The 25,164-nt window shown below is 43.8% G+C and overlaps 1 protein-coding gene and 1 long non-coding RNA gene across 2 annotated transcripts in view; both read left to right on the forward strand.

Annotated features, from left to right (window-relative positions):
- LOC114888222 overlaps window positions 1–6,541 on the forward strand; it is a 10,606-nt gene extending 4,065 nt beyond the window's left edge. Inside the window, exon 2 of the long non-coding RNA XR_003791740.1 lies at window positions 5,531–6,541. This is a non-coding gene — a long non-coding RNA (uncharacterized LOC114888222). The remainder of the gene's footprint in view (window positions 1–5,530) is intronic.
- An 18,132-nt stretch (window positions 6,542–24,673) lies between these two features.
- Window positions 24,674–25,164, forward strand: part of HMGB1 (high mobility group box 1) — a 4,793-nt gene continuing 4,302 nt past the window's right edge. Inside the window, exon 1 of the mRNA XM_029210327.1 lies at window positions 24,674–24,801. The gene's annotated coding sequence lies outside the window, so the exon portion shown is untranslated. The remainder of the gene's footprint in view (window positions 24,802–25,164) is intronic.

A 25,164-nucleotide genomic window follows, 5' to 3' on the forward strand; every position in this document is an offset into this window, starting at 1 on the left:
AAGATCAGTTTCAAATGAAGACCATTGAATTTGTCCAATCCAACGTCCCTATTGACCTTCGGAGGATATAATTTTGCAGGTTAATGAAAACGGAGTAAGTGGTGAATCCAAGGAAGGAATAAATGTTGAATAATCATTTGAGATGTTCAGCTATGAGTGAAAAAAAGAGAGATGGGTTGGTGCGGTGGTATTGAACAAATGTGTTTTCCACATTGGAGGGTCCTGGTTGTATTGAAAGGAGGAGAGGAAAGAGCCAATGGAAAGAGCTAGGGGATAATTTTGGAAAAAGAAGAGATGACCGAGGTCCTTAATGTCCCTGTCTAGGATGGAAGGGAGAGAAGGCTGAATGCCACGGAGGGGATAGTTTTCCCATGTGGAGGAATATTAGCTCTGAATTTCTAAGAGGCTCTGAGAATGGTGACAGTGTTGGTAGTGTGTGTGTTAGGAGTGGGGGCGTCTTTGATCTGATGGAAGGAATGTCTGTATGGAGGATTATTAAGTAATGATCAGCCTGAAGTTGACTATAAAGGGAAAAGGTACCAAAATTTGTTCAACTGTCTTTCCTCTTAAATGACTTGAAGTTTCAAGGAAATTGCCTGGAAAAGCAGTCCTTCTCCTCTCCCGTTGAATATATTGTATTTTACTTTAAAAATCCAACAAAAAAGATGCAACATTTCTTTTATGAAGAATCTCCATGGAAAAAGGCAAGATAAGTGACTGGTTTCTTGGTCCATTTCCCTGCATATTTATTTATTTATTTATTTATTTATTTATTTATTTATTTTTGGCTGCGTTGGGTGTTCGTTGCTGTGCGTGGTCTTTCTCTAGTTGTGGTGAGCGGGGGCTACTGTTTGTTGCAGTGCACAGGCTTCTCATTGTGGTGGCTTCACTTGTTGCAGAGCACAGGCTCTAGGCATGCAGGCTTCAGTAGTTGTGGCACATGGGCTCAGGAGTTGTGGCCCGCGGGCTCTAGAGCACAGGCTCAGTAGTTGTGGCGCACGGGCTTAGTTGCTCCGCGGCATGCGGGATCTTCCTGGACCAGGGCTCGAACCCGTGTCCCCTGCATTGGCAGGCGGATTCTTAACCACTGCACCTCCAGGGAAGCCCTACCTGCATATTTCTTGATAAAGGCTTTTCTTTGATGCCCAGCATCTGCACTGCCAAGAACTTTAAGACAAATGCACTTCCTGGATGTGTGTGTTCTACAGCAATTGCCAACACTTCCCACTTCTAATCACTGGCCACAAGTGCCCAGTAGCTATCAGGGATAGAACTGATGGTGCGAGGAGGAGACCTGTGTGTGAGATTGTGCGTGTGGGCAGATTGTCGAAGAGGCGATTACTTACTAGGGACTGGAGTTCAGTAGGTAACTGACTGATAGGAGGCCTGAAGGGAGGAGTGGGTGTGGACCTGGCCTGCATTTGCCATCAGGAGTGGTAAACATTTAATAAATAGGCAGAATTGACAAGGAAGAAATTCTCTCCTATCTTCACCCTCTTCCTTCTTTCGGCCACCCCGTCTTCAGATGCCCGATGGTGTCATTAAAATTTACTTGGGAAAGAAAACACCTCTGAATGTTTGAATTTACTGCAAGTTACTATACATCAGCTTTGGAGCTAAAAAGGTTGGTGGCGCGTCAGGCTGCGTTACAGCAATAGAGCAGCAGGAGAAGGGAGATGGCAATCCTGCCTTCCATCCAGAGGACTAGATACTGTCCCAGGCGTCCCATTTTTAGAGGGATACTGACCAACCTGGATCACAAGCAGAGAAGGATAGCTGGGGCCACCATGTTCTCCGAGGAATGACTAAAGGCCTGGAAGAACGGAGACCCAGGGAGTATCTTCAGATACTTGAAGGGTTGTCTGCCATGTAGAAGAACAAAGTAGTTATTATTCAGTGTTGTTCTGAAGGGCAGAACTAGGAGAAATGGGAGGACGTGACCAGGAAATATATACTGGATTAAAATAAAGAAATTTCAGCTAATGAGAGGTGGTCAAAAGTGGAACGGGAAAAAGTCTGCAGAACAACATTAGCCATGTGATCCCATTTTAGTTTGCAATTGCACACGAAGTCTTTGAGCAGTGGAGGGACAGAAAAACCACACTGGCAGCAGATTAGAAGGTGCATGAGAGAAGTAGGCGAGGTTGGCCAGTTAACAGACCCCTGAAATAATCCAGAGCATTATTTCGGTAGCAGCGGGCCTTCCGAGTCACAGATGACCCAGCCATCCACTGACGGATGAACGGATCAGTAAAATGTGGTTTATGCATACAGTGGGATATTATGCAGCCTTAAGAAGGAACGCAGTTTTGACACATGCTACAACATGGAGAACCTTAAAGACTTTATGCTTAGTGAAATAAAGCAGTCACCAAAGGGCAAATACCATCAGACTCCACTTACATGAAGTACCTAGAATAGTCAAATTCATAGAGACAGGAAGTAGAATGCTGGTTACCAGGACTGGGGGAGGAGGAGAATGAGGAATTGGTGTTTAACGGGGACAGAGGTTCAGTTTTGGAAGATGAAAACGTTTTGGAGATGGATGGTGGTGATGCTTGCCCAGCAACGTGAATGTACTTAATGTTATTGAGCTGTACACATAAAAATGGTTAAAATGGGGCTTCCCTGGTGGCACAGTGGTTGAGAGTCCGCCTGCCGATGCAGGGACACGGCTTCGTGCCCCGGTCCGGGAAGATCCCACATGCCGCGGAGCGGCTGGGCCCGTGAGCCATGGCCGCTGAGCCTGCACGTCTGGAGCCTGTGCTCCGCAACGGGAGAGGCCACAACAGTGAGAGGCCCGCGTCCCACAAACAAACAAAAAAAGAGGTTAAAATGGTAAATTTCATGCTGTGTATGTTTTACCATAATTTTTAAAATACACTTCTGAATTTTTTAAAAAGGGAGAGAGAGAAATTTGAGAAGGTTTAAAGGTGTGAAGAAGGAGGGCTGAAGGTAGTTACCAAGCTGTTTAGCTGAGCTGATCAGGTACATGATGAGGCCCTCAACCAAGAAAGAGAACATTAACCAAAGAGAGAAATAGGCTTGGGAGGGGAAGATTATGAGCTCAGTTTTAGAAACGTGAAGTCTGAGTGGCCTGAAGAACATTCAGGTGGAGATTTTGTAAATAACAACTTTATTGAATTTTACACAATAAGTTGCATCTGCTTAAAGTCCACAATTGAAAAAGTTCTGAGAGCCACATGTACCCATGAATCCGTCACAGCCAAGATACTGAACATTTCCATCATCCCAACCCTCCCCCAGACAAGGACTGGTATGCTTTCTGCCACTTACAGGTTAGTTTGCATTTTCTAGAGTTTTATACAGATGGAAGTACATGGTATGTGGTTTTTCTGTATCTGACTTATTCACACAGCATAATGATTCTGAGAACCACCCATGTTGTTGTCTGCATCAGTAGGTATTCCTTTTTATTACTAACTGATGCTCCACTGTATGGATATTTCACAGCTTGTTTATCCATTTATTAGTTATTGGGCATTTGGCTTGTTTCTAGTTTTGGGCTATTACAAATAAAGCTGCTATGAACATTCCAGTGAAGTCTTTGTGTAGACACCCGTTTTCATTTCTCTTGGGTGAATACCTTGGAGTTGAATGACAGGGTTGCATGTTTACCGTTTTAAGAAACTCTTAGTAGGACTTCCCTGGCGGTGCAGTGGTTAAGAATCCGCCTGCCAATGCAGGGATCACGGGTTCGATCCCTGGTCCCGGAAGATCCCACATGCCGCGGAGCAACTAAGTCCGTGCGCCACAACTAGTGAGCCTGCACTCTAGAACCTGCAAGCCACAACTAGTGAGCCCACACGCCACAGCTACTGAAGCCCTCGCACCTAGAGCCCGTGCGCCACAATAAGAGAAGCCACCACAATGAGAAGCCCGCGCACCGCAATGAAGAGTAGCCCCGCTCGCAGCAACTAGAGAAAGCCCACACGCAGCAGCGAAGACCCAACGCAGCCAAATAATAAAAATAAATAAATAAATAAATTTGAAAAAAATTTCTGGTTTTGGACTTCCCTGGTGGCGCAGTGGTTAAGAATCTGCCTGCCAGTGCAGGGGACACGGGTTCGAGCCCTGGTCCAGGAAGATCCCACATGCCGCAGAGCAGCTAAGGCCCCGCGCCACAACTACTGAGCCTGTGCTCTAGAGCCCGCGAGCCACAACTGCTGAAGCCTGCGTGCCACAATTACTGAAGCCTGCGTGCCACAACTACTGAAGCCTGCATGCCTAGAGCCTGTGCTCTGCAACAAGAGAAGCCACCGCAATGAGAAACCTGTGCACCACAATGAAGAGTAGACCCCACTAGCCGCAAGTAGAGAAAGCCCGCGTGCAGCAACAAAGAACCGACACAGCCAAAACTACATACATAGATACAATTTTTTTTTAATTTCTAGTTTAAAAAAAAAAAGAAACTCTTAGTTTTCCAAAGTGATTGTACCATTTACATTCTTATCAGCAGTTCAGCATCTTCCTCAACACTTGGTATTATCAACTTTTTAACCTTAGCCTTTCTAATTGGTGTGTAGTGGTATCTCATTGTGGTTTTGATTTGCACTTTCCTGATGCCTAATGATGTTGACCACTTTTTCATGTGCTTATCAGACATTGATGTAATTTCTTTTGTGACGTGTCTGTTCAAATCTTTGCCCATTTAAAATATTGCCTTGGTTGTCTTCTTGCTGAGCCATAATAGTTCTTTATATATTCTGGATACCAGCCCTTTATCAGATTTATGTATTGTAAACATTTTCCATTCTATGCTTTATCTTTTCTTAACAATATCTTTCTAAGAGCAAATTTTAAATTTTGATAAAGTTCAGTTTATCAATTTTCTTTTGCATGAAATTTTGTTTTTGTGTCCCTTGTAAGACACTTTTGCCTCCTTCAATATTGAGTAGATTTTTTTTCCCTCTGATTAACTCTAGACCTTTACTAGTTTTACGTTTCGCATTTAGGTTTATCACTCATTTTGAGTTAATTCTTGTGTATTATGTGAAGTAAGGGTCACTGTTCATTTTTTCCCCAGTGGGTCTGTAGTTGTTTCAGCAGAATTTGTTGAAAAGATTTTCCTTTCTGCCACTGAACTGTCTTACTACCCTTGTTGAAAATCAGTGACCATATACATGTGGGTCTCATTCTGGAGTCTCTGTTCTGTTCCAGGTGGAGGTATCTAATAAGATGTTTGAAATAGGATATTGGAGCTTTTTTTTCTTTTTTTTTTTTTGCTGAATATCAGCAATATATCTTTGCCCAGCCCACGGAGAAAAGCATCTCTCTTCAGGAAAGCCTACCTACCGCCATCAAGTTTGCTCTTCAATTCTTAAATTCTGGATTGAAATACATATTTCTTACGGGCTAGAATTAGAGCCAAGACCTACAATTATAAGGCAAAGGAAAATACGAAAACTTGGGTTTAGACTTGGTCAAATGCACAATGGCACCAAGTATTTGGGCTCCCTAATTGTTTACTAAACTTATTCATGTGTTATTTCTGTGGGAAAACTTACAGGAGGAAGAAATGAAGATGCCTGGAAAACACCTTAAGGATCTGGGAGCTGTCTCTGCAAAGACAATGAGGAATCCGGACATCAGCAGGCTACTCGGCTTTTTCTTGGTCCTATTCATGCCACATAGAGTCATCTTCCAGGGCACCAGGATCACCGGCCGGGTTTCCCTGGCACTGGTGTAGATGTGTGGGCCTTTCTGTCTCTGGACTCCGAGAAAAGCAAATCCTTCACAGACATGGATTCAACCACCATCTGAGAATAGGGCTCCTCCCACCTCACAGAGGTTCAAGAAATACTTTCGGTTACCACAGAGGTTCTCTCTTATTTCCCTCCATTTATCTAGGTATCAAGACCTGAGGAAAGAAGGAAACTGGTCCAAGATATTAAATTTATTATAAACAAGAATTTTAAATAAATATGAGGGCAATTTTGAAGACATAATAGAAGAGACTATGAAATTCAGTTTTAGTGGCTCATTTAAAAGGAGAGAAAGATGGCTGAAGAACATGGATTCAGAAGTGTGTGACCCAGTGGACCCAGGGGATCTAAGTTCGTATTCTGATTTCCGCACACATCTTAGAAATGGTCACCTCTGTCCCGTATCTTAATGAGAGCTACACGTGCTGTTAGGAGAACTGCATGATGTCTGCTTACCTATGCTTATGTAATAACAAGTAAATTTAAAATTATATTCTAGACAAATCCTTTCTCATTTACATATGCAGTGTTTTGGGGTTTGTTTTTTTTTTGCTTTTACAGCTTAAATTGGTAAGAAAAATAAAGTCAGTCAACTCAAGAATCAATCTGACGTCCTTCAACAAGAGTTTCTGAAAGTGCCTGGAAATTAAAGTTATAGGGTTTTGAACTGGTGAGTTAATGAGCTTCCTGAAAAAAAAGTGTCAAGTTCACCAGTTGCTAAACCTGCCCCTAAAGTCACTTAAAAATGTATTTAGGAAAAAAAAAAAGTATTTAGATTCCACGGCAATAAACAGAAAGCAAAAAAAAAATTTCCCCAACGTTTGTGATTTTTAGTGTTTGCCGTGGCATATATTGCACTGAATGTTCATGTTTAACCTTTTGTCTAATTATTTGAATTCAGGTTCTCAAGGTATTATCTATATCTATAGATGTGTGTGAGTGAGTGTATGTGTGTGTAAGACAGTATAAGACGTTTTCTATAATTTCTATAATTAGAAAAGTTGTTAGCTGTCTGAAATCATGTTAAGCCAGTGGATGCATTTTGAACATTGTCTATCCACTACTAGTTCTTGATTTACTTCTTTGGACCTTTTGAGTCTGAACTTTTTATAGTTACCTCCATAGCAGCAATTCTGATCCATTTCTTGATGATGTTGCAATTACTAGCTTAGCATCTAAATTAGAAAATTAAAATAAGAGTTTGTTTTGTTTAGAGTGATAGTTTCCAATTTTATTGCGTTTTTATTATTTAGTTTATCAGCAGTAGATATAACTACTTCCATCTAACATATAAACATAAAGTTTGCACGACCACCTGGTATATTTGCTTGTGTCCAAAGGTTACACAACAATTCTGTAACTCTTTAAAGACTTTGGCAAAGTGCCTTCCCTCTTGATTTTAAATCATTATTTTGTAAGGAAAATTTAATTAGAAAAAAGATGTTTCTTTTCTAAGTGCAGGCCAGTCTATTGAGCCAATAAAGAATTTGTTTGAAAATAATTCCCAGCTTCTAGGATTACTAAGAGAATAAATTTTTTTTCCTTTAATTAGTATTTTAGAATTTTTTTTAACGAATGCCAAATGCAATGTGAGCTCAAGTTTTTTAGTTCAGTTCTAAACTTAGAACCCGTGATTTTCAAGTGGGTTCTAAATTTGGCAAAAATGTCTTCTCTCTGCCATAGTAGCTGGTGTTTTCCCATTCTTAAGGGTCCATACATCTTATTTTCTAAGCAAGCAGTCCTGTTTTTCTTCATTTTTTAATAATTTTTTCCGTTTCCTCTTTGTGGAATACCAAATGTGATACAACTGTTTTTAGACCATAAAATAAAATAGATATGGCAGCTTTTGCAAAGAAAATGGAGGGGGGGGAGGGAATGGTAAGAAGGAAAAAAAGTCATTTAGCTTCCTTCTTACAATGAAAAGATAAGTACCTTATGTCTTAGATATTGAGTTACACAAAGTTTATATATAGGTTGTTAGAAATCACCAAGTCAGAATTCAATTTGAATACTTATTTTTTCTGCAAATTTCTGCATAAATGCACATGAATCCCAGCCCCTCCCTGAGAAAAATGTGGGGGAAAGAGCGTCCCTTTTGGTCATCACCTCTAGAAGTGTGTCCAACAAAGCCATCTCCTGTGGTCTGCTCTTGGCTGAATGTTTAATCCCACTCCTTGCAGGTGAAGACACAGAGGTAAAATGCTAAACTCAAAACTCACTGAGTGGGCTTCCCTGGTGGCACAGTGGTTGAGAGTCCACCTGCTGATGCAGGGGACACAGGTTCGTGTCCCGGTCCAGGAAGATCCCACATGCCGCGGAGCGGCTGAGCCTGCGCGTCCGGAGCCTGTGCTCCGCAACGGGAGAGGCCACAACAGTGACAGGCCCGTGTACCGCAAAAAAAAAACAAAAAACCTCACTGAGTGCAGAACTCAGGCCTGGTGAGCCGGGGACACAGGCCTCTTCAGGGTAGAGGTTATTAGTAGACAGATGGTCTACATAGTTGAAAACAGCCACTTCCTAATCCTGCAGGGTGTCAGAGGAAAGGATACCGAGATCTCTCCCCAAAACAGGCACCCACACGTCTCTCACTCATCTGCATTTCTGTCCTTCAGCCCCGCACTCGTATCTTTCTCTGTCCTATTCCTCGTATCCCATTTTTCCCATTAGAACCATCTTTTCATGAACATAAAATGACCCAGAGGAAAGAAGACCAGCATTTCAAAAGGTGAAATGTTTGTGTTCTTTCTTTCCCCCCGAGACAAGCTTTTGGAATCTGATCCTCAGCTGCATGCCTCTGCCGAAGTATTTCTCTCTCTGTTCGAGCTGCTTCCTTTTCTCCCCACGATGATGTCGTTTGGGTCACCCCAGCCCAGAAGGACCAGGCTCAAGCTTGGTCTCTCACAGCGAGCATTGCCCAAGCGCTTCCCTACACATCATGGCAAATCGGCATCGCGCTCGCTTGCTCGGGTCTCTCTGGTCCTCACTCTCTTTTCTGCTCAGAAGGAAGAACCATCAGCCCCCTTCTAGCAGGTGGCGGCCACCAACAACAAACCAGCGGCCTTGATGGCCTAGTCCAACAGGTTCCCCTGCTTTATTTTCTCTTGCTTCTGCAGTGCCAAGAGGGGAGAACTGGAATACTTCAGATATTTCCCGCTCCCAGGCTTCCTGGGTACTAAGCATTCTGACCACCAGGCTCCCGGCAGAGGCAGCAGTCGGCTTTTCTGGGATGTTCGGCCCTCCCGTCCTCCATACCACTTCCACCGGCAGCTGTCTCCCCTCCCCACCCTGCAAGTGTTCGTAGAATTCCACTGACCTCAACATTCCTAGAGGGGCTGGGATTGGCATGGACATCCAACCTTGAAGGGAATGCAACAGAGTGAACCATCTTGGGCGCTGCCCCTGTGCGCAGTGTGCATCATCAGAGTTCAGAGAATAGGTGGCCTGAGTAAGCAAGTCAGGTGGGTTTAGCTCAGCAGATCAGCCAGGCCAGTCTCCTGCCTCTGACAGTGGCACAAAAGGCTACTTTGTGAGAAAACACGGTTGCCCCCTACCGCGTCAACCTCAAACGTTGAGGGTTACTGCACACGCCATTCTGGTTTTCCTTAACAGTATGTTTATGTGGCACTGTCTCCAATTTCTCTGTTTTGGGCCTCAATCATCCGTCACAGTGTTTTTGTATTAAATAATCTAAAGGAAAGCATTAATTAGGCTCGGAGTCCGGAGTCGTGGGTTCTTTCTGTAGCTCTGTCATATGGTAAGGTATGACCTTGGGCATTTACCTTCTCTGGGCCTTCCTTTAAAACATTGGGGTCTGGATTTGATTACAACCCTGTCTAAAACACCATGAGTCTTACAGTAGATAGAAAATAGTATTTAAAGTATGACACAACTAAGGAGCCCGTGAGCTGCGACTAAGGAGCCCGTGAGCTGCAACTAAGGAGCCTACCTGCCGCAACTAAGACCCAGCACAACCAAGTAAATAATAAATAAATAAATAGTAAAATAATATCGTATGATACTATTTCCCCCACAATTGCCCCTGCATTACTTTGGTTCAACTTTAAGGAAATACCTCTATTTCTAGTCTTGTAGGTTTACCCCATGATTACAGATCTATTGTCTTTTTTTTTCTTTAATCTTTCTTTCTTTCTTTGGCCGTATTGGGTCTTTGTTGTGGCTCTCTAGTTGTGGCCTGCGGGCTTAGTTGCCCCGAGGCATGTGGGATCTTAGTTCCCCGACCAGGGACCCCTGCATTGGAAGGCAGATTCTTAACCACTGGACCACCAGGGAAGTCCCTTTTTCTTCTCTTTATAAATCTACATTTATAAACTTTCCAACAAGGTCTGAAGATGCTCTTATTTTTGTTACCTATCTCTAAGAGAGACCTCAGCCCTGAAGGAAGTAATCCGAACTCAAGGCAGGATAATGGTGTTTACTGTTTACCCCACAGTCGGGTGGCTTTGTGCCAGCAGCAGCATACTGAGTTTGTGTCTTTGGGGGGCTGCCCACAATCCCTCCCAAGATGCCTTTCCTGTGTTATAAATAGGAATTCAGAGTCCATCATCTTATAAACATTTGAAACTTTACCCCCAATATTTTACTGTTTGCCACATGAGTACATATCTCCCACTTTTTGCACATTTCACAGAGCTTTGTGAGATCTTTTGGTTGTTTATCCCCTTGAATATCATCTGGAAGAAGAATCATCTACAGAATTGAAAGTTGTATCATATAGTTCCACTTCCATTTTATTTAAACATTTTTTTTATATCTATTTAGTTGGTTGCACCAGGTCTTAGTTGCAGCTCGCCAGCTCCTTAGCTGTGGCATGCATGCAGGATCTAGTTCCCTGACCAGGGATCGAACCCAGGCTCCCTGCATTGGGAGTGCAGAGTCCTATCCACAGCGCCACCAGGAAAGTCCTTATGTTATTTTTCCAAATGTTGAAAAAAAAACTCTCATACTCATCCTACTCCCTGGGAGAGGGTAGCAGTTGGTGGGGGACGGTGGGTGAGGAATGAGATGCAGATCCTACCTGAAGGGTGGGAAAACTTAGCATTTTGTGTGTGTGTGTGACTCAAAATTTTTATAGATTATACTCCATTTATAGTTATTATAAAATATTGGCTATATTCCGCGTGCTCTACAATATATCCTTGTGGCTTATTTATTTTATACAGAGTAGTTCGTACCATTAGCATTTTGTTTTAACTTGAATTTTAGTGGCAGGTTATACAGGAGTTGGTAGCAAAGTCATGATTAGACTCACATCTCTTCATTACTTTCCCCACTCCGTCACATTTAAGCATTTACTCATGGATTGAGTGGGTCTTATAGGCCAAGCACTAGGCTAGATGCCAAGAAAAATGGTGAGTAAAGCTCACCCTGCCCTTGAGAGATTTGCAGACTAGATGGCTACACACATGGGCAGTTGCAGGCCTGGGTGAGGATGCCAGGGGAGGAGTGGGCTCAGAGTGGGGCGGTCAGGGGAGGCTTCTCAGAGCGGAGATGTTTAAGCTGAAAGACAGGCAGGAGGCAGGTCCGTGGAGAATTATCCTGATCGAAGGAATAAGAACCTGAAGAAGCACACAGTCTAGGACCACCCGGTGGCTCAAGACAGTGGGAGCTCAGAGCGCGGGGCTGGATCTATCAACAGATGCTGAACGCGATGCTCTGCTAAAATGTTTGAACGTTCTCCTGAAGGCAGTGTGAAGTCATAGAAGGATTTTTAAAGTAGGGGAATATCGTGATCATATTATCTTATTTACTTTAGAAAAATCACTTGGCGTTTTCTAAGGCTAAGGCCCAGAGACGTTAGGTACGTTGTTGAAGTAAACCAAGCGGGAGACCGTAGGTTCAGCTAAGAGGGTGCTCTTCGAAAGGAGGGAAGTGGGTGGATCAGACACAAAAATGAAAGAGGTAGAGACCACAGGACTCGATGATCTGTTGATTGTTGGCAGTTAGGGAAAGGGAGGAATCAGTGATGCAATTCAGGTTTCTGGGCCGGGCTGCTGAGCTAGAGATGGCCAGGAGAGGTTTCTACTGCTGAGTGCAAAGCTGGATGAAGCCTTGATTCTCAGGGCCACCTTAACGCAGTGCTGAGTTTCCCAATCCTGGAGGACTCAGAATGATGAGGGACTATTTTAAGAATGAAGTGGGTTTTCTGTGCCTACGTGGCCCGCTCACCTTCGGGTCAAGAGTACTGGGGCGGACTTCCCTGGTGGCGCAGTCGTTGAGGGTCCGCCTGCCTGTGCAGGGGACACAGGTCTGAGCCCCGGTCCGGGAGGATCCCACATGCGTGGAGCAATTAAGCCCGTACGCCACAACTGCTGAGCCTGCGCTCTGGAGCCCGCAAGCCACAACTACTGAGCCCCTGCGCCACAACTACTGAAGCCCGTGTGCCTAGAGCCCGTGCTCCGCAACAAGAGAAGCCACTGCAGTGAGAAGCCCGCACACCACAAGGAAGAGTAGCCCCCGCTCGCCGCAACTAGAGAAAGCCTGCGCGCAGCAACGAAGACCCAACGCAGCCAAAAATAAATAAATGAATAAATACATTTATTTAAAAAAAAAAGAGTTCTGGGGCGCTACCCCTTGAGGAGATTCTCTGACCTCTCAAATGTTCCGTTGAAATTTCTCAATAATTGGTAAAGAACATGAGTTTTCTCACTTCCCACACAGACCCTAGAAGGAAGCAGTACTGCACAATTTTGGCTACAGCTGTCATTTTGCTCCCTTTGGAATGTATCTTTTTGAGATTGTTGGTTTTTAGCGCCAAAGCAGAGACCATAAGGACACATCCACGCCGGACGTCATGTAAAGGGGTTGGGCTTTGGAGTCAGAGAGACTAAGTGGGTCAGCCTAGGCGACCTTAATTTCCTGCTCCGTAAAGTAAGAAAAGTAGCACCCACGCCAAGGACTTGCTGCGAGAATTACAAGGAGGTAAAAGCATTTTCGGTGCCTAGCACGTGTAAATGCCCGGTAAGTATTAGTTTCTGCCCTCCGCCCCACCCCCATCCATGGACACTGACCCCTGAACATCATTGCCTTCTCACTCTGATGCGAGAAGCCCCGCGCTGCCCTTCCCTTTACTGGCTCGCTAACAAATGGGAGGGTTTGGGAGCTTCCCCGGCGGTCCAGCGGGTAAGATTCGGCGCTTCCAATGCGAGGAGGGAGGAGGGGGCAGGTCCGATCCCTGGTCGGAAAACTAACATCCCACGTGCTGCGCAGCCAAAAAACAAATAAATAAATACTTTAAAATGGGTGGGGTTTTTTGGTTGTTGTTTTTTAAAATTTCTTAGGCAACAGAGAGAAAGGAAGAGAAAAGGAAAGAAGAGAGGAGGGGGAAGGGATCCGAATTAAACTTGGGAACTTTTCTAAGTGTAAGTTTTGCCTAAAAGCTTTTTCAAGTGTCTGACATCGGTTCTTTCTCAACTACAAATGTTAACCTATGGCTTGTGACAATCGTATGGGTCTTTGGTAGCACAGTTAAGAATAAGAATACTTGAACTGAGCGGGAATACCAGGCTCATGAGTAAGACAGTGGCTTCCCTCCCTTTGTAGGCTGACTCGGCTCCACCTGTCTGTCCTTGAATCTTAGAGTTCCAAGCTATGATGCGATCGGCAGCTCACTGTAGAAAAATGCGGGTCTTCTGCCTTGAGTCCTCTTCAGATCTTTCTGCTTTGGGAGATATGCATGTACATTCTTTCTTACTACTCTTTCTGGTTTTAGATAGCATCTAAGCCTTGCGTTTAGGGCTCCCAACCCGCCTCAGGCTAACTTTCTTAGATGTTGGATAGATTCAGGGAACATTTGTGAGTGGAACACTCTGACACTGGCTTCTACTTTGGTAGCCGTCCCCCTTCCCCTCTTTGGCATTCTTTCCTTCTGTTGCTCTAGCAGTTCCTCCTCTAATCTCATTTGTGTTCTTTTGCTCCATCAAAAAAAAAAAAAAAAAAAACCCTTTGAAAAAGATAGGAGGCTCGATTTTAGCCATTGAAGAATTTATAGCCACGTAAAGATATTCTTTGAGTCTTCTAATTATCTTTAGGAAACATGTAGCTTTTAAAGACACCTTGTTACCATATAATATTTAGGTCAGGATATAGTTTCTATCTGCAAAAAGATTACATTTCTTTAGGTAAGGTAAGAACACACAAGACGAAGAAAGATTCAAGAGACTAGTATTACGCTTCTTTTAAAAGATGGGCAGGAAACCGTAGAGAGAGCCTGACAAAAATCCGTTCTTCTGCTTCAGGTGAGATTATTGATTTTCTTAGTTACTGTTTTTCCCTGAAGTGTTGAAATAAGTGCCTTTTGATGCCTGGGCTTGAGAAAAACTTGTTCCTCACAGCCACTTGGCAAGTATAAATCCCAGGAACTAGGTGCTTTAACTACTGTGTTTGTGAAGCAGGAACTGCTGTTGGTAGGGCGCGGGCGGGGAGGAATGAGGCTGGGGAGGGAGGGAGCGTGGAGCGCTGGGGCTAGAAACCCTAGCAGCGGGTGGGAGTGACCAAAAGACAGGAGAGCCGGTCCCTGCTGGGGCCTTGCAGGTCCGCCTTGCTAGACTTCCCCTGTCCCACCACTGCCAGCTCCACCCAGGGAATCCTTGTCACCCATACTGCTCCCAATAAATCTGGAGTGGTTTCAGGCAAATCTGAACTGGTTTTACCCAAATGAAAAACCTAGATTGAATTTGTTGAATTCTTCGATGGCGCCCATTTTGGTGCCAAAATGAATTTGCTACACAAGGAGTACCATTTTGGGGGAGTTTATGAATTTTTGTGATATCTGGTAATATGCAGGAAAAAAGTGGGTTAACCTCAAAATCTGCCACATGAATGCAACCAATTAGAAACCTGGTGTTACTGTTTTGACTTTAAGGACTTTTCATAAGATCCGGGAATTTAAAAAATAAATATATTTACAAGCTTCTGAACTATAGCAACCTTACACAGTAAAAAGCAAGAAAGAAAATCTGTTAAAACAGCAGTTCATCAAACCATTGCCCCAGATCGTCAGGATAGGGGCCAACCTGAATAGAATTTAATAACTACATAAAGTTGCCAATATCCACTGATTTTGACCAACGAAGATGACAACACAACAATAGGTTTTGCTCCATGTCGCGCTAGGATGTAATTCAATCTATGAAGGGAAGGGAATAGTAGACATGGTTTATTAAAATTGAGTATCAACGGTGTGATAGGTGTGGACAGAAAATCGAACCTCACCTTGACATTCAGCTATCATTTACTGAGTACCTGTGATGGGCAAAGAGTGCTGGAGAAACAAAGATGCGTAAAACAACATAATATGTAACATATTTATATAGGTTATAAAATATATAATTATTGTCATTATATTTATAACACTATAAAAGCCATTAGAAAGGTACAACCAAAAGTGACAGAGCTCAGAAATGAAAGAAGGCTCATCAAGTTGAGAACTGGAAACGGTTGGGGAAGTTTTAAAGGACAGGTTGGATTTAGCAGCACAGGTGGGGGAAGGACGCTACAAAGCAAAAGTGTGGCCAGAAGCTCGAAAGGAGGAAAGTACAAGGTCCAGTCTGATTGGAAATTAGGAGAGCAGTGGGAGGGAAAGCAAGGGAGACATTCTGCCTGACTAGGGAAGGCCTTGAAGGCCAGGTGAGGATTTTGTAGTTAATTGGGGAGAAAATGTTGTAATTAAATGGAAAGTTTTTAAGCAGTGGTGGAGCTTTATGCATTAGGAAAATATTAATAATACCAGTTTTTAAAATAATCTAAAATAAACAGCCAACATCTGGTGCTCATTTACAGAACTCTAAGCGATTTGCATACTAGGCTCAGCTCTTTATGTATATGAGCTAATTTAAACTCACAACTTCCCTTTGAAAGGGGTACTATCATTTTACAAAAGCAGCTGAGCCTCAGAGAAGTTAATTCACTCTGCCCAAGGTAACACAGCTAGCTAGTGCAAAGGCCAGGATTTTAACCTAGTTAAAAGATCCGGGAATTTAACCTAGTCTGGTTCCAAAGCCACTCTTCCTAACCACAAAATAACAAAGGCCAGAACTAGAGTTGGGGGCAATAGAAATGAAAATAAAGGTGTGGGGCGTTGATTCAAAAGTACTGTGACATAGATGTTACAGAATTTGATGTGAGGGAAGAGGAAGAAGGGGAATTAGACTCCTAGAATTGGAGCTGGTGTGGGAAGTCGGCAAGTAGGGAAATCAGAAAGGGGTCTGGCTTAGAGAGCAAACCTGTGAGCTTTGAGAAACTGGTACACGGTGGGGTCCAGGATAGAGCCTAAGGCTGAAAGGGAAACTTAGAGTCATTTACATAGAAATGGAGGTTAAAACTCCATGTGGAGTTGGTCACGGGGGTCTCTAAGAGAGCAGAGAAGCAGAGAGAAGATGACTCAGGACTGAATTACGGGAAAAGAAGGAATAGTGATTAAAGAAGATACAGCAGTAGTGATGAGAGGTAACAAGGTTTTCATGTAAACACTGATACTTTCCTCCTAGCACATACCTGATTTTGATTTGTGTTAACAGGGTGGTTGTATTTGGATGACAGTGGAGACACCTTAACTTTAGGGCCATGGTAAATGTGCATGATTTTTATATATAGTGTATATCTCTTTACAGGGAAGAATTTCTAGAGTAACGACGAGGTCTGAATTTCTTTAAATGATCTAAATCTTTCAGTCTTCTATTAGCAAATTTCTTCTCTTAAAAACTTGGAGTTGGGCTTCCCTGGTGGCGCAGTGGTTGAGAGTCCGCCTGCCGATGCAGGGGACGCGGGTTCGTGGCCCGGTCCGGGAAGATCCCACATGCCGCGGAGCGGCTGGGCCCGTGAGTCATGGCCGCTGAGCCTGCGCGTTCGGAGCCTGTGCCCCGCAACAGGAGAGGCCACAGCAGTGAGAGGCCCGCATACCGCAAAAAAAAAAAAAAAAAATTGGACTTTTTGTTTCTAATTTTAGAAGTAGCATAAATTGTAGAAAACTAAGGAAATACTGAAGAGTCTAAGGAGAAAACCAAGCTTACCTTTCACCTGAAATAAATACTACTAATGTTTTTTAGTATATTCTTCCAATCTTTGTTGGATTCACATACACACTTTTCTTTCAAACCAGGGATCCTTCTGAAAATAGTTTTTGTCATGATAAGGTAATATGAATATTTTTACGTGGCATTAAATTTAGTGTTCATAACAATTTGATAGTGGCATAATCCGTCATGAGGATGGACCAAAACTTATTAAACCAAGCCACTCTCATTGAACATCTGGGTTGTTGACACATTATAGATAATTCTGCAATTAATATTCTTATTCACATCTTTGTGCCTTTTACTTATTTCTGATTATTTTCTTAGTATTTTTTGAAGCAAAATCACTGGTCAAATGCCATGAATGTTTCCAAGGCAGAGTTCTGTTCCTCAATGTGACTATCAATTTGCTGGTAGTACTTTTGTTAGAATATACTAAATCATGCTATCTCCTTCCTACTTCCTTATTTCCGTTCTTGGAAAGCAAAAGGAAACCTCAGAACAAGGATCAACAGCAACCTTTCAAAATAAGCATACAGGTTTTTCATTGTTGCTGATTTTTCTTTTAACACCTTCATGAACAACAGGTATGGGTTGGCAGTCACCTTCTATTAGCCCACAAGCCATTTTGGGTGCTGTGTTTTAAACAAAAAGGCTGTCTTTTGGGGAGCTGAGGCCATCTTCCCATCGGTGCAGCTTCCCCTGGCAGAGAGACTCCTGCTGTCTGGCCTCTGACAAAGACAAATCCAAGGTGGTGAACCCCACCCAGGTGAGGAAGGTGTTTATCAGGTCTGCTAGGATTTCTCTCCTAGGCCTCGGGGGATTTTCAGATGTCTTCTTTGCATTTCCTGGAGGCCGGGAGCGCCTGATTTTGTCTTGGTCTCCCAGGCAGAGCAAGGCACTCCCCTCTCCTGTCTCCAGACTGTTTCTCTGGACTTGGGACGGTCCACAGCTTTGGCACCAGCCTCCTTGAGTGTGCTCGGGAGCTCTGGCCGCAGGTCCTGGATTCCAGGTATCTGTCCTGGCCTTTCCTCCCTTCAGTCCCATCCCATCAGCTGGCAGCACCCACACTTGTCACTTAGGGCTGAAGTTACCCTTGATGGGAAACGGGGCTTCCTTACTCGGGCTTTAATGCAATGTTTTGCAAACTGCAGAGCCCATTGGCAGGTTGGAAAGTAAACTTAGGATTTTAAGAAAAAAAAAGTCAGACTCCATCACAATGGTAGGTATTGTTTCATGAAACTGTTTTCAAGTTTATTTGTTGTTTTTGCCACACTACTCAGCTTGTGGGATCTTAGTTCCCTGACCAGGAGTCAAACCCGCGCCCCCTGCAGTGGAAGCGTGAAGTCTTAACCACTGGACCGTCAGGGAAGTCCCATAAATTTGTTTTGTTTTGTTTTGGCCACACCGCGCGGCTTGTAGGATCTTAGTTCCCTGACCAGGGATCGAACCCGGGCCCTTGGCAGTGAGAGCTCGGAGTCCTAACCACTGGACCACCAGGGAATTCCCATAAATTTTTTCAAGTTTTATATATGCAAAATGTATGTGTCCTATTCAAAAATCTTGAGAGTTGAGGCTGTAAACTCACGTCAGATTCCCTTGAGGATATGGGTTATATTTAGGTGGGAAAATGTGATCATTTTTTATTTTATTAGCTAGGCTAATAACCGCAAGGTCATACGGCTTAGTGGAGAAAACTTCAGCTTTGGAGTCAGAACTGGGTTTGCTATTACTCTCTCAGTAGCAGTGTGACCTTGGACAACTTAAGGGATCTCTCTGAGCCTCCTTAGAATTATTTGTAGAAGAGAGATAAGCATCCTGGCCTATAGGATCACTGTGAGGACCAAACAAAATTATCTGTGTAAAGTGCTCAGCATATAGGAGAGACATGATAAATAAAGCTTACTTTTGTCTGGGCTGTAGGACATCCTCTGCAGCACAGCCAGACTCTCTGTTTCACATCAGGAGTACATGCTACCTGTGACAGCACCAGAAATGGTCTGTTCCTCACCTGAGGGATCCCTCTAGTTCAGTTTCCCACTCTGTGTTCTGTGTGATGATAATAAGTGTTTCCTACGAAAAGAGTCTCTGAGGAAGAACGTTTCAGAATCACAGGTCGTAGTCCTGAAATTCTAAGGACCCAACTCAGGACTGGCAAAACTCAGATGTCCGCAGGAGGCAGGCAGGCAAGACGGCAGGCCAGATGCTTAGGGAACAGTGGGGCTGCGCAGAAGACAGAACACACCTCCTCTGAGGGAGGCGGCCCCTATTCACTCAACAGCATCGTCACCCTGCCCAGCCATGGAGCCAAGGTTATCGGATCTCTGATTTTTCAAAAGAAGCCAAATATCTGGATTTTTTTAATGTGAAAAAAAAAATCCAACTTTTTAAAAACACCATGTTAACCAAATGGCACATCTGAGGGTCACATAAGCCAGAGGCCTGCCAGTTTGCACCGTCTGACCTAACACTTCATGGCTCAGCCAACAGTACAGTCACCTCAGGCGCTCGTGGGAAACCTCCCAAGGTACACCTGGAGAGTGCTCTTTTAACATAATTTTGTAGCAAAAACACACTTTAAGCACAGAATATATAACTCCGCTAATAGAAGAAATTTCCACCGAATGAAGAGGAAGAGCATCGTTTTCAGGTGTTAAACGCCACAGGCAGCAGGAAAGTACGGGGCAAGATTAGCAAGTGGGTAGCGATCCGTCGTCCCTTTCTGTGTTTGTTTCATAAAACATTAATTCGTTTTTTGAAAGACAGCTTTGTCGAGAGATAATTCACATACGTACGATCTGATGATTTTTGGTGTCTTCAGAGTTGCGCAACCATTACTAGGATCTAATTTTAAATCATTTTCATCTTCTTAAAACAAGCTCCACACCCACCAGCAGTTACCCCCCCCCTCCCCCCATCCTCCACCCCTGGCTACCCCTAATCTGCTTTCCGTCTTTATAAATTTCCTCTTCTGGACATTTCATATAAATGGAATCTTACAATATGTGGGGTTTTTTGTGTGTGTCTGGCTTCTTTCACTTATCCTAATGTTTTCAAGGTTCATCCATGTTGTACCATGTGTCACTACTTCATTCCAGTCTATCGACGAATAATATTCAATCACAAAGATACACTACATTTTATTCATCCCCTCAACAGTTGATGAACATTTGGGTTGCTTTCTGACTATTACAAATAATGCTGCTGTGAACATTTATGTGCAGGTTTTTGTGTGGACATGTTTTTATTTCTCTTGGGTACATACCTAGGAGTGGAATTGCTGGGTCACGTGGTAACTCTATGTTTAACCTTGGGAGGAACTGTCAGACTGTTTTCCAAATCGGCTGCCCCGTTTTACATTCCCACCAGCAGTGTGTGATGCCACCAATTGCTCCATTTTCACTCATGCTCCCCGTGTCTGTCTTTTTGATCGTAGCCATCCTAGCAGGTGAGCTAAGACATTTGTTTTTAAGGTTTATGGCACTTCTGATAGGGCACCTGAATTTGGCCTGTTGACGTGGCTCTTGAGATCAAGACCTAAAACACTGATCTTTTCTGAATTTAGATCACCATTTTATAAAAACTTTTACGAATGAGTGTCCCCCTCTTCATGTGTACCATTCTTTGGCTAACCAGAGAACAGGAACCTTATTAAGAAAAGGTAATTTTTCTTCCTTATTCACCAGTGAAATATTACAATTCTAGAGATATTATTGGTATAAATTTGCTTCCGGGAATTCCCTGGCGGTCCAGTGGTTAGGACTCTGTGCTTTCACTGTGGAGAGCTGGGGTTCAATCCCTGGTCAGGGAACCGGGATCCCGCAAGCCACAAAGCGCAGCCCAGAAAAAAAAAAAAAATCACTTCCATACCGTTTTCTTTGCCTCAGCCATCAATGCTGCCCACAGCTGAAGCCACTGATTTCCCCACCTGCAAGCCACATTGGCACAGAAGACTCAGGCCTAGGCAGAAGTACTTAAGCAGCCCAGGACAAGGTTCCCCTTCCCCACGCGCTGACAGATATAATAACACCACCTCTCTGCCTTCCTCGGGTCTTTCTTTGTGCCCATCTATTTAATCCTGTGATGTCCTTGCAAGTGAGATGAAGCATCACTACCTCTAATCAAGAGTTGGGGAAATGAGCACAGACCTTAGTGGCTACCCGAGGGCACACGTGGTAGATTGAGGGGTGGGACTCAGTGTCCTAGGTCACAACCTGTACACTTTTCTCTACCTGAATTCCTCTCCTTTATTGTTAGCATCCAAAAAAGAAAGAAAGAAGAAGAAGAAGGTTTTAAGTGTACAGAACCCTTAGTGTGGTTGGCCTCGTCAGACATTTTGGTTTACAATTTCTATTCCTTTTCAGAAACTGGCCCTTTTTAGGAAGGAGAGACAACAGAGAATTCATATAACTTGACTTTAGGCTTCATTGCATGAGGAGGAATCAATATCCTCCAGCCAAAGACTTACAGCCCCCTGTCTGCTTTTTGTATTTTTTTACATTAGAGTTGTTTCAAAGGCCCACTGGAAACAACCTTTGGGCAGACATTCTTGCAGTTTTCTGTGATAAATTCTTATTTGGCTTGCCATAGTTCACTGTATCCAACTAGGAATAACCTTGGCCTAGTTGGGAGCTGGTAAATAACTACAAATATATGCGTTTGTCTTTCTTTGTGATTGCCCCTATCCCCCAACTCCATCTTCCTCTTTTTAAGTTATAAGAATGAGGTGCAGTTGACATCTTTCCTCAATATTAGTCCTAACATTTACTTATTGTTCTATTTTCATGCCTTCTGATTTAGAAATACCCCAATGTTTATCGCCAAAGATGGAAGAGGAAGATTAAAACAATAATTTGCAGTAAGTACTCTTTCAGCTGTTAAATCATTTATTCAACAGACTTTATTTACTGCTTGCTGTATGCCGGGCACCCTGCTAGGTGCTTGGGATGCAAAGATAAGATAGGATTCCTGCCTTTAAGGGGTGCATTGCCATGGGACAAACAGACATATAACTGGATAATTACAATTGTGAGCACAGTAATTAATGTACAGAATATTTTGAGATTCCAGAAGAGAGGCACTTCTCCTATCCTAGAGGCAGGCTCCAGGAGGGGTATAACCCATATTCATGACGATCTGTAATTTAGTCGGCTAAACTGGGCATGGGAGAGAGTGTTCAGGCTTTTTGAATTAGATAACTTCGTAAGTTGGGATTAAAACACCCAATAACCCTAAAGTAAAATATATGCCAATTTGTGGCTAATGATTCATGTTGAAGAAGGAGAGGGTCTAATATAATAAAATAAGTGAACGTAGGTTCAGGGTCGGGTTAAGGTTGCAGGTTAGGTTAAGGTTGCAGGGTTAGAGCTAGAAGTTGTAGGGTTTACTTAAAAAGTTTCTCTCCTTTTTATGTTCCTTCCTTTGTATCACAAAAAGCAAATAAGAGAAATGTGCCTAGAAGTGCAGGTTTTAATGGTCTGTGACATGGCCTCTGTTATACTTGGGAATAACTGAAGGCACCATCACTAGACTGGATGAGGATTTAGTGCTGTCTGAGGCTAAAATTAAAAAAAAAAAAAAACAACTTAATTTGCAACCACTGCCCTCATATAAAATTAAAATATGAAGAAAAACTCAAGGCTAACTAACTGCACTTGATGTTTTCTAAGTCATGGGTTTGAAGAGGTCTGCATAACATAATTTTAAACCTTTGAAGAAAAAGTTTAATCTTTACAACAAGCCCGTGATCACTTCCATTTTATAGCTGAGAGATTGGAAGCACAAAGGAGTAAAAAAAAAAAACCTTGCCAGAGATCATACAGCTAGTAAGTAGCAGAGCTGGGATCTGAACCCAGGTCTATTTAAATCCGGTGCCTGTAATTCACCATACCATCCTGCTAAAATAGACACCTGTGTGGACCCATTGCTCTTGAGTTGTTCTGTGACCATAAACTTACCCTGGTAGGAGTAAGCTATTAGAGACAACTGGTAAAAGAACCTAAAAAAGTGGTTGTACCAGGGCAAACCCAACACTGCTCCTGGAAAATACCGATTAGTGCTACCTTCAGATAATATTCAAATTTTGATATCACGGATGCCATCTAAAGTGTGGATAATTCTCATGAATATTTTGCAATATAGTCATCGAGAAGATAAAACAGAATTGAAATAAATACCTAGATTTAAAGAAAGCATAAAATTTGATTAATAGAGGGAAGTAAAGAAGAGTAAATATGTGTGAAGGTAGCAATATAACAGTTAACTTTAGATGTTTGCTTTTTAAACGCCGAGTGTACATTATACTAGTTTATATAGTCTTAATATCATACTTTTTCATGTTCATATGACATGCATTGTCCATTCACCAAGACTATAATCCTTGAGACCAATTATGTATTTTTTTAATAAAAGGAATAAACATTAACATCAAAGGTCAGGAGAGGTTATCTCTAAGTCTATTCTCAAATAGCTTAATAAATTTGAGCAAATACATTATGTTATGGATGCTTAGACTGGATATATGAAATAAAATTAACATAATAAAATGAGTGATTTTAACTTTGGTCTGTTACATTTGGAGGAATTGGCTGGTGGGTTTAGAAGTGTATAAACATACCATCAGAGAGTGAAAAAAAGGGAAGTCTGTTATAACTGAATAGGGGTGTGGTCTGCTCAGGCTACAGAGGAATAGATAATAGTTTCATGAAGGGCTGATATAACCGTAGAGTCTTCAGAACTGGCTATTATAGCTAGCAGATTTTTCTTTACAGACATAATAAGTATGGCTGTTAATACCGCCAGCTTGGTGAGTTAGAGAAACACACTCTCTGCCTCTATCTAATCCTCCGGGTAACAATATACCTACAACTCCTGTAATCCTAGAGCAGTTACATGGATGCACTAAGTGGTGTGATGGGAGGGAAAGATAGCATCACAAGGATTCGTTTGATTATAACAGTAATCCACACCGAGTCAAATAAAACAGCCCAACAGTTAAAAAGGTGGTCTCTAATGAATTTGCTAATTCTAGCAGGCCCTCGCGAACATTTCCTGCTAGAGTACCCCATATCAAAACGAAGTGGCTGTGTGCTTTAATTACATGGAATAATCATTTGATTTCCAGGAAGTTGAGACCGTGCTTTGTATTTAAATAAAAAGTTCTAGACGAGCTGTGAAACTCGATCAAACCAAGAAAAAGGGTGAAACTAAATGCCTGTTCGGTGAGTCAAGGTTTCAGCTGCTCAGCAAGCCTGACGGTACGGGTTTAGGAGCCCAGAAAAGGGGTGTTTTAAAGCCGGCTGACTGGATCGTGTCACTTTCTTATAGGAAAAGCCCTGCCTTCCCAAAGATCTAGAGTGTAATGCAACCATATGTTGCTGAGGAGCTCGAATCTTGGCTGCCTTCGCCCCTCTGCACGAGCAGAAACCCCGGTTTTCAGGGGCCGTGATCTCATCGTGTCGCTCTCACTTTTGAAGGTCTGTTAAAAAGTCTGGGGCCTCTTATCTTAACGGCTTTGGAAGTGAGTTTGGGGTGAGAAGGGGGGGGAGGCCTGTGGGTGTCTCTTTTGCCTGAGGAGCTGGAGACACTTGTGGAAAAGTCAGGCCCTTTTCGCTCGGGCGGCCGCTCGGGCGTGGGGCTGGCTTGGGTTAGACACATGCACACATACACCATAGAGCTCTGCTTTCCCGTAGCAGCTGCTGCCTCTGCCTCTGCCTCTCCCGCCTCAGCCTCTTTGCCCGGCATACACACACATTCAGATTTGCGCGCTGTTTCAATCCTTGATGACGTGTCCCCGGAGACAGCCAATAGCAAACGGGCTCTGGTCAGGACAATGGGAGGTATCGGGCCAATGAGCGAGCCCCGTGAGTTGGCGGTAGCCAATAGGAGCCGCGCTGGCTGGAGAGTAATGTTACAGAGCGGAGAGAGTGAGGAGGCTGCGTCTGGCTCCCGCTCTCACAGCCATTGCAGTACATTGAGCTCCATAGAGACAGCGCCGGGGCAAGTGAGAGCCGGACGGGCACTGGGCGACTCTGTGCCTCGCGGAGGGTGAGTCTGGGGCAGCGCCGCGGCGGGGAGAGCGCCTCCGGCAGCTCCCCAGCCCGCGCGGCGGCCGGATCCCCGCGGCCGGGAGCCGGCGGGTCAGGATCCACACAAAGGCAAATGAGGGGGGACCGTGGGGGGAACTGCGCACGGAGCGAGCCTCCCCTCGGGCGCCGGGAGCCCGGCCGCGCGCCGGAGCCCCGGCCCCCGGGCCGCCGGAGGCGCCGCGAGCCCCGAGCCCCGCGAGTTTCCACCCCCGGCGGCGTCCGCGCTGACTGGCGCAAAAAAATTTTTTTTCATTAAAAAAAATTTTTAACGTGTTTTCGGCCCCCGGGCCGAGCGTTCGGGCGGCCGGCGTGCGCGGGGGG

Source organism: Monodon monoceros, unplaced genomic scaffold (genome assembly GCF_005190385.1).
Source record: "Monodon monoceros isolate NGI ecotype Baffin Bay Population unplaced genomic scaffold, NGI_Narwhal_1 Super_Scaffold_8, whole genome shotgun sequence".
Classification (NCBI taxonomy): domain Eukaryota; kingdom Metazoa; phylum Chordata; class Mammalia; order Artiodactyla; family Monodontidae; genus Monodon; species Monodon monoceros.